This window comes from Lampetra fluviatilis, chromosome 59, assembly GCF_964198595.1.
Source record: "Lampetra fluviatilis chromosome 59, kcLamFluv1.1, whole genome shotgun sequence".
Taxonomy (NCBI): Eukaryota; Metazoa; Chordata; class Hyperoartia; order Petromyzontiformes; family Petromyzontidae; genus Lampetra; species Lampetra fluviatilis.
This window is the reverse complement of record NC_136333.1, coordinates 288,876-307,039: the sequence shown is the minus strand read 5'-3', so window position 1 is coordinate 307,039 and position 18,164 is coordinate 288,876. Positions and strand designations below refer to the sequence as shown.

The 18,164-nt window shown below is 56.7% G+C and overlaps 2 long non-coding RNA genes across 3 annotated transcripts in view; one reads left to right on the top strand and one right to left on the bottom strand.

Annotated features, from left to right (window-relative positions):
- LOC144950883 (uncharacterized) overlaps window positions 1-18,164 on the bottom strand; it is a 192,594-nt gene that overhangs the window by 55,470 nt on the left and 118,960 nt on the right. Inside the window, exon 4 of one of the 2 annotated variants that reach the window (XR_013640420.1) lies at window positions 13,462-13,532. The exons of the other annotated variant lie outside the window; for it this stretch is intronic. This is a non-coding gene — a long non-coding RNA (uncharacterized LOC144950883). Of the gene's footprint in view, window positions 1-13,461; window positions 13,533-18,164 lie in introns of those variants that run through there. 2 annotated transcript variants of the gene reach the window in all.
- LOC144950704 (uncharacterized) lies at window positions 11,882-14,943 on the top strand. The gene is made up of 3 exons (XR_013640395.1): window positions 11,882-11,967; window positions 13,148-13,308; window positions 14,814-14,943. It is a non-coding gene; the product is annotated as an uncharacterized LOC144950704 (long non-coding RNA).

The window sequence follows — 18,164 nt, the reverse complement described above, 5'->3', positions numbered from 1 at the left end:
GAGAGAGAGAGACCCTCGTTAAACATTAAATACTGGAGGGGGCTGCTGTGATGCAATGGCTCGTAAAATGCACTGGCAATAGAGAGATTGCTGGTTCCAACTTCTGGCACAGCAGTTGAAACAAATGGTCGAGTACTAATAGGGTTTTTCCCCTTTTTTCTGGCAACAACACTGACACCTTTTGAAAGGCATCATGCTTACATTAACCACAATACTTGCAGTCAAATGTTGCCAGAAAAAAGGGGAAAACCCCTATTAGTATATTTTGGTACTGGCAAAGGAGGTCCCAAAGTGGTCGAGTATCTTAAGTTCCCCTGCCTCTGTCCGCCAAACAGTACAACTGGGTACACCAACATCGAGTGGCAAGTTGGGTGGGTAGGTGCTGGATGAATGAGTGCATCGGTGTGTGGGTAATTGGATGAGTTGGTACCTGGGTAAGTGGATGGTAGGTGGTTAAATGGGTGGATGGGTAATTGAATGAGTGGGTCAGTGTGTGAATGAAAGGGGGGCTGGTAGGTGGATGGATGAGTGGGTAATTCAGTGTGTAGATTGGTGGATGTGTGAATGTGTTAATGAGTAATTGGGTGGTTGGTGAATGATTAGGTGGGTGGATGAGTGAGTGGGCGGATCAGTGAGTTAGTTTAAATGAATGAGTGGTTGAATGAGTAATTCAATGAATCGGGAGGTGGATACATGATTTCGTGCTTGGGTGGGTCAGTGGGTAATTGAGCGAGTTGGGAATGAGAACGTGGGTGAGTGGAATTTTTAATGAGTGATTGGGTGAATGGGTGAGTTCTTGAGTCTGTGTGTGAGTGTATAATTGAGTGGTTGGATGGGTGAGTGGGTTAATAAGTGGGTGAATGAGTGGTGGGTGAGTGGGGAGGTGATTGGGTGGGTGAGTGGGTTCGTGGGTGGGTGGGTGAGCGGATGGGTGGGTTAGTAAATGGGCAAGTGGGTGCGTGGGTGGGTCAGCGGGTGGGTGAGTTAGTAGGTGGGTGGGTAAGATAGTAGGTGGGTGAGTGGATGGGTGAGTGGGTGGGTGAGCGAGTGAATGAGTCGGTGAATCATTGAATGAGTGGGTAAGTAGGTGACTGAGTGAGTACTTGAGTGGGTGAGTGAGTGGGTGAGTGGGTGGGTGAGTCGTTGAGTGAGTGGTTGAGTGTGTAATTTAGTGAGTGGGTGAATATGTGCGTGGGTAATTGCGTATTTGAATGATTGAGTGATTGAGTGGGTGGGTCTGAGGACCAGACACGGTTGTGACCACTCCGTCCCCTTCGAGCGCCTTGCTGGCCTTCATCGGGACTCATTACCAACACGAGCTGCCCTAGATATGTATATGAGAATCAAAATCTGAATATGTAATCATTCTGGAGGAATCCGATGAGCTATAAAGCTGTTTTCAGAGATGTCCAGTAGGGGCGGGTTTGAACGTTATAGCAACAAACAATCCAAAAAATACGATCGGAGTGCAAGGTATAGGAAAAGTAAACAAATCAGTAAAAAAGTTACTAAGCAATTTTTGTTATCTTATCAGGTAAAATCCAATGAGGTATTAGCTTATATTTCAGAAGCCACTTGACCACAAATGATAACTCATGTCTGGGGGCAGCTATTGAAGGCAGCCTGAGATGAACATGATTTATGCTGAACTTCTTTCGCACCGTACATAGCCAACCGTGCTAATCCGAAGTGCCGGGGAAGGGCAACAACAGTATTAGGTTAGGGACAGGGCTATAGGCTCAGGGCTATAGGATGTAGGGGCACTGCAGGTTCTCCACAAGGCACGTGATGCCCTCTAGTGGACGAACGCACAACTACAGCTGCTGCTGCTGCAACGCAAGGAACAAGACAACCGGCTGTACAGCCTCCACATCGCCACTTCTCCACGCACACAACGCGAGTGGTGCTTCTCAGCCGCCCAACCTTCTCAGAGTGCATCTCATGATGTCTCAACTGCGTTATGGAGATCGCGTGACGTGAGGGTTGTACTGCCTTTGTCGTGAGGGTTGTGAGTTGACGCCGAGGAGGGGGGAGGAGGCGCCTCGGCTCCCCATGTGGAGAGACGTCACCCACTAATTATTATGAATGGGGGGGGGGGTGTCCATGTGGAGGACGTCACCTGCTCATGAATATTAATGAGGGGGGCTGGTGGATGTGGAGTGACGTCACGAGCGTTAAGGACAGACATTCCTGGGTGATGAGAGTAGATATATGGGCCTGCTTCAGCACAGGACCGTGTAGCGCAGTGGCAGGAGCCTGGCGCTGCTGCTGCTGCCACTGCGGTGCACGGCGGAGACGCGGCGCCCTCTCGTGGGCGAGTCTCTGGGGCTGCAGATTATTGGGTGAAGCTGCGTTGGCAGCGACGCACGAACGCAATTCAAGACGACAAACTCAACACATTGGCCAATAACCCTGTGGCCTGAAAGAACCTCGACAGGCGGGAAAGTCGGGCCATGGGACTTGTGTCCAGCCCAGCGGCTCTCCTCGTCACCAGCGGGGGGACGACCTCGCGAGGAGCCGCCTCGTCCCGCGACCTCTGCCGCTGGTGGTGGTGGTGGTGGAGGTGGTGGTGGTGGTGGAGGTGGTGGTGGTGGAGGTGGTGGTGGTGGTGGAGGTGGTGGTGGAGGTGGTGGAGGTGGTGGAGGTGGTGGTGGAGGTGGTGGAGGTGGTGGTGGTGGAGGTGGAGGTGGTGGAGGTGGTGGTGGAGGTGGTGGTGGAGGTGGTGGAGGTGGTGGAGGTGGTGGAGGTGGTGGTGGAGGTGGTGGAGGTGGTGGTGGTGGTGGAGGTGGTGGTGGTGGAGGTGGTGGAGGTGGAGGTGGTGGTGGTGGAGATGGTGGTGGTGGTGGAGGTGGTGGTGGAGGTGGTGGTGGTGGAGGTGGTGGTGGTGGAGGTGGTGGTGGTGGTGGTGGAGGTCGTGGTGGTGGTGGTGGTGGAGGTCGTGGAGGTGGTGGTGGTGGTGGTGGAGGTGGTGGTGGTGGTTGAGGTGGAGGTGTTGGAGGTGGTGGTGGTGGTGGAGGTCGTGGTGGTGGTGGTGGTAGTGGTGGAGGTGGTGGTGGTGGTGGAGGTGGTGGTGGAGGTGGTGTGGTGGTGGAGGTGGTGGTGGTAGTGGTGGTGGAGGTGGTGGTGGTAGTGGAGGTGGTGGTGGAGGTGGTGGAGGTGGTGGTGGTGGTGGAGGTGGTGGAGGTGGTGGTGGTGGCCGGATCGAGGGGGCTAAACGGGCGCGGCACGGGCTAGAGAAGAGATGGAGTGATGTGGTACAGGAGGACGTGGAGCTGAGTGGACTTGCCGATGACTGGTACCAGCGGTGTCAAGATCGGCCTCAGTGGAGGAGGCTCGTGAAGGACGCTACTGGGCAGTTGGAGGCAGTCGCCCTCCAACAACAACGGAGGGCGGAGGAGCGACGCTCACAACAACGAGCGGAGCGCCGGGTGTCTAAAGCACAGCAAGTTGGTACAGTAGGGGTGTGAGGGTCGCTAGCCCCCGAGATCCCTCCCTCGGTACCCCTAACGGCCGGGTTAACCTCATTACTCGCCCCCTCGCTGCTAGGCGAACCGCTGCTGCGTTCTTCACTCATGGGGTGAGAGCCGTCGCTCCAGGATTCCCCTCCCCCGCGGGTCCGCGTAGTAGGCATGGTTAATTACGTACGCGCACACCCACACACAGCTCTGCGCGGCACTCACTCAACCCTGACTACTCACGCTAGAATCGCGCACCTGTATTATACCCGTCGTGAACGTGCGCGCACACACACATACAGCTCCACACGCGATACCCACTCTTGCGCCGCTCTGCGCCGCGCTCGCCGCTCACGTTATGATCGCGCACCTGGGGTACGCTGATTACGCACGCCGCGAGCTTACGCATACGCAGTACCACACGCGTTCACACTTATAACACGAGATCACACGAGGCCACGATCAGCTATTAATGATTTATTGTCTGCTACGTGGGACTGGTTGTTGAGTCAGTATGAATCGACAAGGCTGCCTACTCTACTAGCCCGGAACCTATTCCCTATTTATCGTTCACGAAACACTTTTACCTCCTTACTCACGGTTTGAGGCACTCGACGTTCCGTGGGTTTTCCTCGCTGCTTGCCTCGACACGTCGCACGGACGTCCGGAGGGCAGAGCTGGGGCAGTCCTGGACGTTGGCTTCTCGGAGCAAGACCCGATTTCCCCTTGGCGCTCCCCATTTATCCTGATTCCCGGACCCCTACCCCCTTCCCACGCACCGTGCGCCTTCGCTATGCTAATTAATCCTTTGTCCGCGCGGCGTGAACTCCAAACAATGGCACGCGCCCCCCTCGCCCGGGCCAGGCAGCTCCGCGGTGCCTTTGTTCTGCTAATCAATGAGCGACCTGCACGGCGCAAATTCCAATCAATCCTTTTCTCACGCAGGCCCCCATCATCGAGGTTCATGCGGCGGTGTCCATCACAAAGGCCCGTCGTGGGAAGCTGTGCATGGCTCCTCGCGCGCCTCCCCTCTCCCAATTATTTATACTAATAGCCTTATCCTTTAACTCCCCTAACAATGGTGCCTGCGCGCTCAAGCGTAATTATCCCAACCCTCCATGACTATGCGCAACAGCTCCTGCGGTCCCGCTATTCATGCTGTCCCGTCCCTCCCCTGCTTGCCCCGTCGACCCGTGGGGGTGTGTGTGGGGGGAAAATGCACCTCAACCGCGGTGGCCGAATGCCCCATGCCGCGACCACACCATATTACGGCTGGTCGCAGCGCCGCGGCGCAACGTAGCACGGGGGAGGTCGTCCAATTCCCTGATCGCCGGAAACCGTGAGAGTTAACCCCGATAAGGGTTTCTCGGATAAAAACCGGTCGGCCAGGTGACCTCCCCTCGGAGCTCTATGGGGGGGGGGGGGAATGCGTGCGGGTGTGTTCGTGTGAGGTGAGGTGAGGGGGACGCGGGGTTGGCTCCGTTGTTTGGTGGTGGCGAAGTCGGGGGTTTGGGCGCCTGCCGAACGGCTTCGTGGCGGCGGCATCACATAGCCCCCCGAGGTGCCAGTCCCCGTCCCGGGTTGACTGGAGCACCTCGCTTGGGCCGCGCCCACGAGGAAACGTTGCGGGGTTCGGGGGATCCGTCCGGACCTGGTGGCTGGCCTCGTGGCGGGTGGTTCCGTCCTCTGTAGCTCCTGCGGCGGTCTCCTCCTCCACTCCAGCGGCTCTCCCCGTCCTCCGGCACCTGTGGGCTGGGGCACAAACTCAGCAGCGGAAGGGTTTAGTGGCCGCCGTCCTCGTCGCCCCCGGCCCCACCCGGGGCCCCTCGGAGCCCGGGGCTCCGTGGGGCCCATATACTGCGCGAGGCCCCCGGGCACGGGGGGTGGGGGGACCCCGGGGTTTCGGGGTACTTGGACGGCGGGGCTCCCCCCCTCGGGGGCTGCTCGCCACGGCTTCAGTCGGCGGATGTTGACCACCATCTCCCGGCCCCTCTCTCCTCCCTGAATCAGCACCGTCCATGGTGAGATCTGCCGTCTCACAATCCAGGGTCCTCGCCAGTAGGTGGTCAGCTTCCCCACCTGTCCGGCACCGACGCGGGGAGTGTACAGCCACACCTCGGAGCCCGCAGTGTAGAAGGGGGGCTCCATACGGGGTCGGGCGCCCTGCTCTTGCCGCTGGTGCGCGGCCTCTCCGTGCGGGTAGGCTCGGCCCCTGGCCCCTCGGAGGGTCTCCAGCAAGTGCTCCACGGGGTGGCTCCCTTCCTCCCGTTGCGGCTGGGGGACACCGAACAGCAGATCTGCGGGCAGGCGAGACTCGCGACCAAACATCATTAGGAACGGGGTCTGTCCTGTAGATGTGTGAACGGCGGTGGTGTAGGCGAACAGGGCGTAGGGGAGGTGTTCGTCCCAGTCCTGTTGATTCGCGGCCGCCATGCGTTTAAGCTTCCCGGCCAGAGTCTGGTTCATCCTCTCTACCATCCCGTTCGCCTGGGGGTGATACGCCGTGGTTCGGTCCTTCTGGATCCCGAACTCTCGGCACAGCGCCTGGAATAGTTCGGCCTCGAATTCACTACCCTGGTCGGTAATGACTCGTTCGGGGATCCCGCACTTAAGTACGTAGTTTTCCACGAAGGCCCGGGCCACTACGAGGGCTGTTTTATCCGGGATAGCCACCGCCACGGGGTAGCGGGTGAAGTACTCCACCGCTACGAGAATATATCGGTTGCCTCGATGGGATCGCGGGAATGGCCCCTGTAGGTCAATCCCGACCAGCTGATTCGTGCGGCTGACGCGGAACGGCCTTAGGGGTACCTGGTATCGTGCCGGTTTCGGCCCGCACTGCTGACAGGCGCGGCAGCCCTGTACCCAGGCCGCCACGTCTTGTGCCAATTTGGGCCAGAGATACTGGCGACGCAGGGTCTCTCGAGTGCGTCGTTCCCCATCGTGGCCCCCGAGTGGGTGGTCATGCACCAGCCGAAGCAGCTGGGGTCGCACCTGGGCAGGAACACAGATGCACCCCGGCTGGCCGGCCTCGGTTAACTCCCGTACCACTCCATTCTGCACACACAACCGGGCATACAAACCGCTCCAGGGTCCTGGTAGGGCGCTCTTTTCCTCCCGCAGTGCCGCCTCTACTGCCGCCAGATCGGGATCTCGCTGCTGGGTCTGTCTCAGCTGCTCGTCGTTCAGGCCCGGGAAGGCGCAGCCGACGTCCTCCTGGATCCGTCCGATCGGGTCCCGAGCCGCGGGTCCCGCGCTTGCCGTGCGGTCGACGGGATCCTCGGTGCCACCTGTGAGGGCCTCTGTGGCGCACACTGCACTCTCATTCGCTGGGGGGGGGTCAGTGGCCGCGGCCGCTCGGGGGTCCGTTGCCTGCCGGCAGCGTCCCCCCGTGAAACACGGGCAGGCCTCCTCCGCCCTTGTCTCGGCGTCCACCGTGGGTCGCCTCGACAAGGCGTCCGCGTTTGCATGCGTCCGGCCAGCCCGATACTCGATTTGCAGGTTGTACTCCTGCAACTGCGCCAACCACCGGGCCATCTGCCCCCGCGGCTCCTTGAATGTAAGAAGGAACTGCAGAGCATAATGGTCAGTGCGTACGCGACATTTCCTGCCGTACAAATACGGCCGGAACTGCTTACATGCGAAAATCACGGCGTACAACTCTTGGCGGGTCACGCAATAGTTAAGCTCGGCCCCACTCAAGGTCCGGCTGGCGTACGCGATGACTCGTTCCGTCCCATCCTGTACCTGTGACAACACCGCGCCCAGCCCGCTGCTGCAGGCGTCGGTGTCCAAAATAAAATCGGTGGTAAAATCGGGGAAAGCGAGGGTGGGGGCGTGGGTGAGGTGGTCTTTGAGAGTGGTGAAGGCCGTCTGGCAGGCCCCCGTCCACTGGTAGGGGTGCTTAGGGGAGGTGAGTTGGGTGAGGGGGCGTGCAATCTCGCTGAATCCCTTTACAAATCGACGATAATAGGTGGCGAGCCCCAAAAATGATCTGATCTCCGTCAGATTCCTTGGCCGTGGCCACTCCACTACGGCGCGTACCTTCTCCGGATCGGTGTGCACGCCTGCCTCGCTGACGCGATGCCCGAGGTACCCCACCTCGCGTTGTGCGATGTAACACTTACGTGGCTTGAGCTTGAGATGAGCCGCTCGCAGTCGCTGGAACACCTCTCGTAGCCTGGACCAATGCTCAGACAAAGATCTACTGAACACTATCACATCGTCCAAGTAAATCAGGCACTGTTCCCATTGCAAGCCCCGCATCACCAACTCCATCAGCCGCTGGAACGTCGCAGGCGCATTGGTGAGTCCGAACGGGAGTACTCGAAACTCGAATAGTCCCATCGGGGTGGTGAATGCGGTTTTCGGCCGATCCTCCTCCGCCATCTCCACCTGCCAGTACCCGGACGCGAGATCGAGGGTGGAAAAATATCGCGCTCCGGCGAGGCTGTCGAAGGTGTCATCGATGCGGGGTATGGGGAAGGCATCGCCGAGCGTGACTGCATTTAGTTTACGGTAATCGACGCAGAACCGGGTTGACCCATCCTTTTTCGTTACTAGTACCACTGGGGCTGACCAGGGGCTCGCCGAGGGCTGAATTATGTTATCACGAAGCATGTCCCCAACTGCCTCTTTGATTTGGGCGCGTTCGGGTGCGCCCACTCGGTACGCAGGGAGTTTGATGGGTCGGGCTGCACCGGTGTCAATTTGGTGCTTAACAAGATCAGTCCGACCCACGTCCGAGTCGTGCTCACTGAATACGTCGGCATACTCCCGCAGTAACTCGCGCAGCCGATCGGCCTCTCCCTTAGGTAAATCCGCCCATGGTACATGTAACGCGTCGAGCAGGGGAATGACCTCGGCTCGGGGAGTCGGGCCGACTCGCCAGGCCAGGTCCTGGTCACCCTCAGGACGACCGGGGTCTTCAGCCCAGAGTGCGAACACCGAGTCGTTAGAGTGGCGTGCGTGCAGGGGGTGTACAGTGGCTATCGGGGTGCGCCGCCGCAGTATCGCTGGGGTACTGTGGGGGTTAAACATCCGCATAAACAATCGGCCCCCATCTGCGTTTACCAACGTGGCGGATCCCACAACCCCATACCGTTTTGCCAACTCCGGGTGAGGAGTTAGCATTACCTCCCCTGATGGTCGGAGCGCGGGGTCGGTGGGGGATGTTGCCACCGGCACCAGCATCTCGGTGAGCGGGCCGATGGTGACTGCCGTCGCCAGGATAGCGGCCACAGGTGCGAAGCGGGGGCGCGTCGGTTCTCGTCCCAGGAACGGTATCCGCTCGCCGTTGCTCTCCATGGTGGCGCATCGCTGGCGGGGTTGCACGTTGAGTCCCAACCGTTCTAGGAGGTCGGTACCTGCGATACACTCGTGACACAACGCACTCGACACGTAGAACTCCTGGGTGCACACCTGGCTGCCTATGCGGACCTCTAGGGTGGCTCTCCCTAGCAACCCCATTCCGGCTCCGCTCGCCGTGTGCAGCGCGCGGTCCGGGGCCTGCAGGTGACGCACGTCGACCCCGATCGCGCTGCAGTGCGCTGCGCTCACGAGCGAGGCCACCGCCCCCGTGTCCAGCAGAATTCGGGTACGCACTCCGTTTACCTCCCCTTCCACCAGCGACGTGGCCCCCGTGATCCCCGCCACCAGCTCCCGCAGCCAGTCGTCAGGAGTCACCGTTTCCGTTGGCATTGTTGCTGGAACCTGTGTGGAGATCACTCGCTCGCCATTATTCTCACAGCTTGTTTGTGTCGGGGCTACGTCGATTTGACCCCCCGGTGGTCCCCTCTCTAGGGGGGCCTTAGTGTTTGACCTTAGCTCTTGTCTAGCTCGGGCGACCTGCGGACAGTCCCTCCTGAGATGCCCTCGCCGATCGCACACATAACACGCCCGGGGAGGGGTGGCGGTTCCGTAGCGGGTCCCCTGTCCGCTCCCTCTCCCTCCCCCAGTACGCAGTTGTCCCAAATCGGACTCTAATTGGGACACCCTCCCGGCTAGTCCCCCTACTGTCGAGCGTAGTTCCCCCATCTCAGTCTCAACTGTACACTGTAGCTTAACCATATTTCGGCTCATTTTATCGTCTATTTGGGTTACCCTCTCACCTACTTGGTTTATCATATCTCCCATACCGGCTTGTAACCCAGCTACCCACCCCGGGGTTTTCTCGCTGGGTCTCTGGGGCTCCCTTGCCCGTCCCCTTACTGCGATGGCGATCTCTTCCTCTTCGTCGGAGAGTAGGCTCGCTACGGCGCACTCTCGTCCCCTCCCTCGAGGCTGCGCGCGCTCACCCGAGAGTTTCTCGCATTTGCGCGCGCGCTCGACGAGGGTGTTAAAGGAGAGGCGTGTACCGTCGACATTTGGCTGCCACCACGAGGTGTGTGCCAAATATCGCTGGATTTTACCGGCGGCGAGGCCCTCAATTATTTTGGCCTCGTACTCTGGATACGCGAGCTGGGTCAACATGCGTACATCCTCGGCGTAATCTCGTAAATCTTCGCCGGGTTGGCGGCGGCGTGCCTCTAAGGCCGTCTGCGCATCCTCCTCGTCATAGGCGCCGAAGCGCCGTTCGAGTTCGCACATTACTTTTTCCCACTGATTTTGTGCGCTTGCGGGCAAAGCTTCCACAAAGTCAGCTGCCCGCCCATCTAAATGTAACTCTAACTGCTGCAACGCCTCCTCATCTGACCACCCATTAACTTTTTTAGCCCCTCTGATGCTGCGGGCAAACGATTTCCATGATGGAATTCCTTTGCCCGTAAATGTGCATTTGATTTTAATCTGGGTTGGGGGGCCTCTTTCCCTTGGGGGTGCGGGGGATCGTCCCGTTTCTGACACCAATATGTGAGGGTCGCTAGCCCCCGAGATCCCTCCCTCGGTACCCCTAACGGCCGGGTTAACCTCATTACTCGCCCCCTCGCTGCTAGGCGAACCGCTGCTGCGTTCTTCACTCATGGGGTGAGAGCCGTCGCTCCAGGATTCCCCTCCCCCGCGGGTCCGCGTAGTAGGCATGGTTAATTACGTACGCGCACACCCACACACAGCTCTGCGCGGCACTCACTCAACCCTGACTACTCACGCTAGAATCGCGCACCTGTATTATACCCGTCGTGAACGTGCGCGCACACACACATACAGCTCCACACGCGATACCCACTCTTGCGCCGCTCTGCGCCGCGCTCGCCGCTCACGTTATGATCGCGCACCTGGGGTACGCTGATTACGCACGCCGCGAGCTTACGCATACGCAGTACCACACGCGTTCACACTTATAACACGAGATCACACGAGGCCACGATCAGCTATTAATGATTTATTGTCTGCTACGTGGGACTGGTTGTTGAGTCAGTATGAATCGACAAGGCTGCCTACTCTACTAGCCCGGAACCTATTCCCTATTTATTGTTCACGAAACACTTTTACCTCCTTACTCACGGTTTGAGGCACTCGACGTTCCGTGGGTTTTCCTCGCTGCTTGCCTCGACACGTCGCACGGACGTCCGGAGGGCAGAGCTGGGGCAGTCCTGGACGTTGGCTTCTCGGAGCAAGACCCAATTTCCCCTTGGCGCTCCCCATTTATCCTGATTCCCGGACCCCTACCCCCTTCCCACGCACCGTGCGCCTTCGCTATGCTAATTAATCCTTTGTCCGCGCGGCGTGAACTCCAAACAATGGCACGCGCCCCCCTCGCCCGGGCCAGGCAGCTCCGCGGTGCCTTTGTTCTGCTAATCAATGAGCGACCTGCACGGCGCAAATTCCAATCAATCCTTTTCTCACGCAGGCCCCCATCATCGAGGTTCATGCGGCGGTGTCCATCACAAAGGCCCGTCGTGGGAAGCTGTGCATGGCTCCTCGCGCGCCTCCCCTCTCCCAATTATTTATACTAATAGCCTTATCCTTTAACTCCCCTAACAATGGTGCCTGCGCGCTCAAGCGTAATTATCCCAACCCTTCATGACTATGCGCAACAGCTCCTGCGGTCCCGCTATTCATGCTGTCCCGTCCCTCCTCTGCTTGCCCCGTCGACCCGTGGGGGGTGTGTGTGGGGGGAAAATGCACCTCAACCGCGGTGGCCGAATGCCCCATGCCGCGACCACACCATATTACGGCTGGTCGCAGCGCCGCGGCGCAACGTAGCACGGGGGAGGTCGTCCAATTCCCTGATCGCCGGAAACCGTGAGAGTTAACCCCGATAAGGGTTTCTCGGATAAAAACCGGTCGGCCAGGTGACCTCCCCTCGGAGCTCTATGGGGGGGGGGGGGGAATGCGTGCGGGTGTGTTCGTGTGAGGTGAGGTGAGGGGGACGCGGGGTTGGCTCCGTTGTTTGGTGGTGGCGAAGTCGGGGGTTTGGGCGCCTGCCGAACGGCTTCGTGGCGGCGGCATCACAGGGGGCACAGGTGGTGCATCAGCCAGTCATCTCGGTCATCTCGGTCAGTCGACCCGTGGCACCTGGGTCTGCCCCGTGACCTCCTGCCAGCGGGCGTTCGACACTTCACGTGGCCTCAAGGTGTACTTGGCCTGGCACAAGCGTCGTGGTGACGTCACCGCCACTTAGTGGCGAATGGCGGTTGTTGTTGTATAGGTCCGTGTGTGTAGGTGTGTTAGTGTATAGAGGTGTGTGTGTGCAGGTGTGTGTAAGTGTATAGAGGTGTGTGTGTAGGTGTGTGTAAGTGTATAGAGGTGTGTGTGTAGGTGTAAGTGTATAGAGGTGTGTGTGTAGGTGTGTAAGTGTGTAGAGGTGTGTGTGTAGGTGTGTGTAAGTGTGTATAGGTGTGTGTGTGTGTGTGTAAGTGTACGGAGGTGTTCGGGTGAGTAACCCTGGCAGCGTAACGCTGCTGGCGTCTCGTGCTGTCGCCTGTACCGCGCCTTGTCCACCAGAGGGCATCGCCTACCCACGGGTTGTGTGGCGTCAGGGTGAGAAGTGGAGGGTGGGGGGAGGGGTCAGGGGATGGGGGGGAGCGACTGCTGCTGCAGCGCTCAGCAAGGGGTCGTGCTTGGTGCACCACTGCCAATTCTTTATTGCATCGATCTATCTCATTCTTTGTCTCTGCTTCTATTTCCTTGCACCCGAGTATGCACCGCTACTTGTGGTACCCTCTATGTACTCATTGGAGAGCCACGTCCAAACCACTAAATCTTCTAGTTTCTTGTGAAGCCCTCTCCAATATTTTATTTGATTTCTGCAAAAGGGCTGCTGCCATGACTGTGGAATGGTTGTCACGACTGACTTAAAATGTCGCGGTTCGATCTCCCAGCCTGGCCTTGAAAACATTGACCAGGATTGTTACAATTCCCTGTTTTTGTCCACCCACAGTCCATCGGTGGGTCGCGTGCAGTGGGCTAAATGGCGAGTGCTCCCACCTCTTTCAAGACTAATGGTCAGTGTGGAAAAGTTGGCCAAAACATACCCACCGGATCAGCACTCTAGACCTCCCTCTAGTGGATGTTCTTTCACAAGCAGTTGCATGAGCAAGTAATTGCAGGGCTGCAGCATTAACCTCACGTGTACAACAATCATCTGGTTTCCGTGCATTTCAGAACTCCTTGATCCAGACCCCAGCATCCCAGTGCTGCAGGCTCAGTGCTCTGCATCAGTGTTACCATTGCACCGTTGCTCCTCTGCAACCCCGTGCCACCCGTTGATGCGTGTGACGTCGCTGCGCCCTGTGCACCGCACGTGTCCCCAGCCCCTGCCGCTGCTCCGCCGGGACACCGGCTTGATGCTGACGATGTCTCAGGAGCAGGCCACCTGCCTCCTGGCCAACGCCTTCTTCTGCACGTTCCCCCGGAGCAACGCCACCGGGACCCGGAGCGAGGACTCTGCCTGCCCCGACATCAACGTCAACAGGTGCAGCAGCAGCAGCCCATCACTGTGCATTACACACCGTGCACCGTGTGTCATGCAGTACACACACACAGATGCCATGCTCTCTCTATGTAGAGTATTTCTTGCTGTATATGTAGCGTCGGAAATGCAAAGCACACACCATTCTGTGAGAACCGGGACCGTTGAGAGGCCGAGTTCCCCCCCCCGACCCCAGGTGAGGGGTTGGGGGGTTATTCCAGAGCCACCTGGAAGGTTCCAGAAAGGGGGAGGTATCGGGGGTGGAGAGTCCCCGAGGTGGGTATAAAAGACGGACCCCAGGACGGCCCGAGGCAGTGCTCCGAAGACGAAGACTGAAGACCAGCTAGGCTAGGACCCTGGGACCCCGGGACCCGACGTCCTTTTATGGGCCGGGGCCGAGCACGGACCAGTGGTCGAGACTCGCACCTTGACTGGGTCGGGTCAGCATAGCCTCCCTTAGGCCACCCTTAGTCGGAGGACTCAGAGCCCGTAGCCCCAGTGATAGGGCACGTTAGCCCGGAGGCCATACCTCCCCAAGTAGTGGGAGTAAAAGGGGCTTCTGTTATAAGATTTAAATAAACCGTGTTGCCTCTAAGCTACGTCTCCAGTCTCCGTGGGAACCCACTACATATACACAAGAAATGCTGTTCTACACATAACGGCCATGCCACGTTTCAGTTCAAAGTAACGCTGCAGTACGTGCACAGGCGATGCTCCTTTACACATACTCTGTATTATACGGCACACACTTTCATGGTGCTGTGTACACGGTATATGATGCGTTACACATAGGCCATGCTGGATTATAAACTCCGTGCAAAGTATCAGTTTATACGTAGCCAATGCCACTGTACATAGACAAAGATCCCCCTCATAGCCTTAACAGATTTTTGAGGCAAGTGGTGTTAGTGAGGACCTAATGAGGACTGGCACAGTACACAGGGGAGTGGGTAGCCAACACCACGCATTTGTCTCCCTCGTGGTGATGTGTACACACTGCATCAGGTACTCATTTGAGGCTGAGTCGACCAATGGGAGGCCCAGGACCGGTTCAGATATTTCCCACTGTTATACCGGTAGGAACAACAGGTTCCACACTGCCCACCAGGGATTATTTGTCTGTCGTGCATATGTGGAGGGGAGGGTGGGGGTGGGAGGGGTGGGGCTGGGTGGGGAGGGGCTGGGGGAGGAGGGGATGGTGGGGAGGGGCTGGGTGGGGAGGGTGGGGCTGGGTGGGGAGGGGCTGGTCACCCCGTGGTGCCCTTATAAAACTCAACGTTTAACCTACACACTACACTATACACGACACGATACACTACACGATACACTACATGATACATTACACTTATACAAGTGTAGTGAGTTCTCAGGGAGACAGACGACGTGGTTGAGGCACACTCTTTTATTTAACCAAAAGGCGGTAACAATACTTGAAGGGGTAACGGCCCCTTCACCCGTACTCAATGGGAAACACCCCTAGCACTATCCCCTGACTGTCCTATTCCCAGTCCTCCGCTATGAGTGCTAGGGGAGGCTATCTGATCCGGCCCTGGTCAAGCACGGATCCCAGCACCCAGCTAACCAGGCCGTGCTCTTACAAGAGCAGCGGTCCTGAAGCTCGTGGGGCCGCGCCACTGGCTTGCCCTGCTCATCCCTGACAAGGACAGCGAGCCAGGGGAGTTCCAGGGCCTATTCTGCCGGTCTTCAGTCTTCCCTGGTAAGCTTCTCACACACTGGCTGTTTTTGTCCGCCTTTCTCCCCGTAACAACCCCTACATTTGTATTTAGTGTTGAAAAACTGGCAGGATTTTACGTACTTTGTGCTTATATGCTCAGTTATTTTGTGACTTGCTTACATTTTTACACGTTGCACTCATTTTCTTGTTTGTTGTTGTAACTTGCTGACCCTGTACCTCGACTGCATGTCTGTGAAAGAAGAGCTTCATAGCTTATCGGATTCCTCTTCATCCAGTCTAAATCATTTATTCTGATTTTGGAAACCAATGCAGGATAAAACGGGGGGGGGGTAGAACACACTCCACATTCCACACGGAGAAAGTGGCCCAAGTTTGGGCATCAAACCCAGGTCCCTCTGTGAGTTCCAGCCCTGCCGCCTGCAAACCAACACATGTACAGTTCAAACCCCACGTGTACATTCGGTTATATACGGATGTATTTTTATAATTGGCTTCTGGGTGAGGACAAATAATGAAGCAGCCATATCTTTGCTATGTAGCCTTTCATCCAGTGTGATATCGCAAGACTAATGCCCATTTTGTAACCAGACCCACGATGGGCAAAGGTATGCTGCGTTACTGCAGCATCGTTATTAACCTGGTTAATCTATCTCCGCACGATGGTGGGGGGGGGGGGGGGTGCAATCTCTGCTGTAGCAGGAAGTTGGAGCGGAGCCGGCGCTGCCCCCATCCTCCGCGCTCGCCCAGGCCTCTAAATGGCTGATGGTTGTTGTGGAGGAAGAGGAGACTCCGGTGGAGGAGCTGTTGGTGCAGGAGGAGACCCTGGTGGAGGAGCTGGTGGTGCAGGAGGAGGAGACCCTGGTAGAGGAGCTGGTGGTGCAGGAGGAGGAGACCCTGGTGGAGGAGCTGGTGGTGCAGGAAGAAGAGATGAGGGGGGAGACAGAGGAGGTATGGACGAAGGAGCAGGAGGATGAGATTGTGGTGCAGATGGAGGAGACATTGGTGGAGAAGATGGTGGAGAAGGAGATGACAAGGAAAGAGGATCAGGTGATGGTGATGCAGGAGGAGAAGAGGAAGCGAGGGAGTCTGGCCCGCATAGGGAGAACCATCCGTTCACTCCTCCGACGCGTGCTGCTGTGTGGTGGCCGGTCCACCACACAGTAGAGGTGGTGGTGGTGGTCACGGATCGTTGTGAACCACGACCACTATCACCATACCCACCACACACACCCTGCACCCATTCACCCCCTTGTGATACCCACCACCCAAAGCACACCACACACACCCTACACCCACCTACCCCATGATCCCACTCCCACCACATTCCACACAAAGGGTTAGGGGTTTAGAGGGTTAGGGATTTCGAGGGTTTAGGGGTTGAGGGGATTCGAGAGTTAGGGGTTTAGAGGGTTGGGGTTTAGAGGGTTAGGTGTTTAGAGGATTAGGCTATTTGGGGTATAGGGTTTTAGAGGGTTAGGGTTTTCAGGGTAAAGGGGTTTAAGGGTAAAGGAGTTTAGAGGGTAAAGGGGTTTAGAGGGTTAGGGGTTTATAGGGTTTTGAGTTTACAGTGAGGGAAAAAAGTATTTGATCCCCTGCTGATTTTGTACGTTTGCCCACTGACAAAGAAATTATCAGTCTATAATTTTAATGGTAGGTTTATTTGAACAGTGAAAGACAGAATAACAACAAAATCCAGAAAAACGCATGTCAAAAATGTTATAACTTGATTTGCATTTTAATGAGGGAAATAAGTATTTGACCCCTCTGCAAAACATGACTTAGTACTTGGTGGCAAAATCCTTGTTGGCAATCACAGAGGTCAGACGTTTCTTGTAGTTGGCCAACAGGTTTGCACACATCTCAGGAGGGATTTTGTCCCACTCCTCTTTGCAGATATTCTGCAAGTCATTAAGGTTTCAAGGCTGACGTTTGGCAACTCAAACCTTCAGCTCCCTCCACAGATTTTCTATGGGATTAAGGTCTGGAGACTGGCTAGGCCAGTCCAGGACCTTAATGTGCTTCTTCTTGAGCCACTCCTTTGTTGCCTTGGCCGTGTGTTTTGGGTCACTGTTATGCTGGAATACCCATCCACGACCCATTTTCAATGCCCTGGCTGAGGGAAGGAGGTTCTCACCCAATATTTGACGGGACATGGCCCCGTCCATCGTCCCTTTGATGCGGTGAAGTTGTCCTGTCCCCTTAGCAGAAAACACCCCCAAAGAATAATGTTTCCACCTCCATATTTGACGGTGGGGATGGTGTTCTTGGGGTCATAGGCAGCATTCCTCCTCCTCCAAACATTGAGTTGAGTTGATGCCAAAGAGCTCCATTTTCGTCTCATCTGACCACAGCACTTTCACCCAGTTGTCCTCTGAATCATTCAGATGTTCATTGGCAAACTTCAGACGGGCATGTATATGTGCTTTCTTGAGCAGGGGGACCTTGCGGGCGCTGCAGGATTTCAGTCCTTCACGGCGTAGTGTGTTACCAACTGTTTTCTTCGTGACTATGGTTCCAGCTGCCTTGAGATCATTGACAAGATCCTCCTGTGTAATTCTGGGCTGATTTCCTCACCCTTCTCCACGAATTGAGATCTTGCATGGAGCCCCAGGCCAAGGGACTCACCCACCCACTAAACTACTAAAGCCACCCACATACTCACCCACTCACAAACCCACTCACCCTGCCACCCACTCAACCGCTAACTCACTCGCTCAAGCACACACTCAGCCACTCACTCTAGACTCCACTCACCCACCCGCTCATCCAGCCACTTATCGACTCACCCACCCAACCACCCACGCACTCAATCACCCACCTACCCACTCACCCACTCAATAAACGAAAACTTAACTATTTCTCATTGTACCAGCTGTTGTATACTAACCCTTCTTCCAAAATTGATATTTTTATATATTATCTTTTTACTTTTTTTATTATGAATGAAAACACACCAAAGCGCAGCAAACTGCAAAACACCAGGTGTTGTTAAGTAATGAACTGGAGGAGGGCTAGGATGGCAGAATTTGCAACCTTGCTTCAAGGAAAGATAAGGCCTGATAAACGGGCACATGTCACCCGTGCAGGCGGCAGAGACAGTGGGAGAGTCAGCCAGACATAGTTAAGGCAAAAAGCCCAACCATCCTGCATGGTTTTAAAGTAA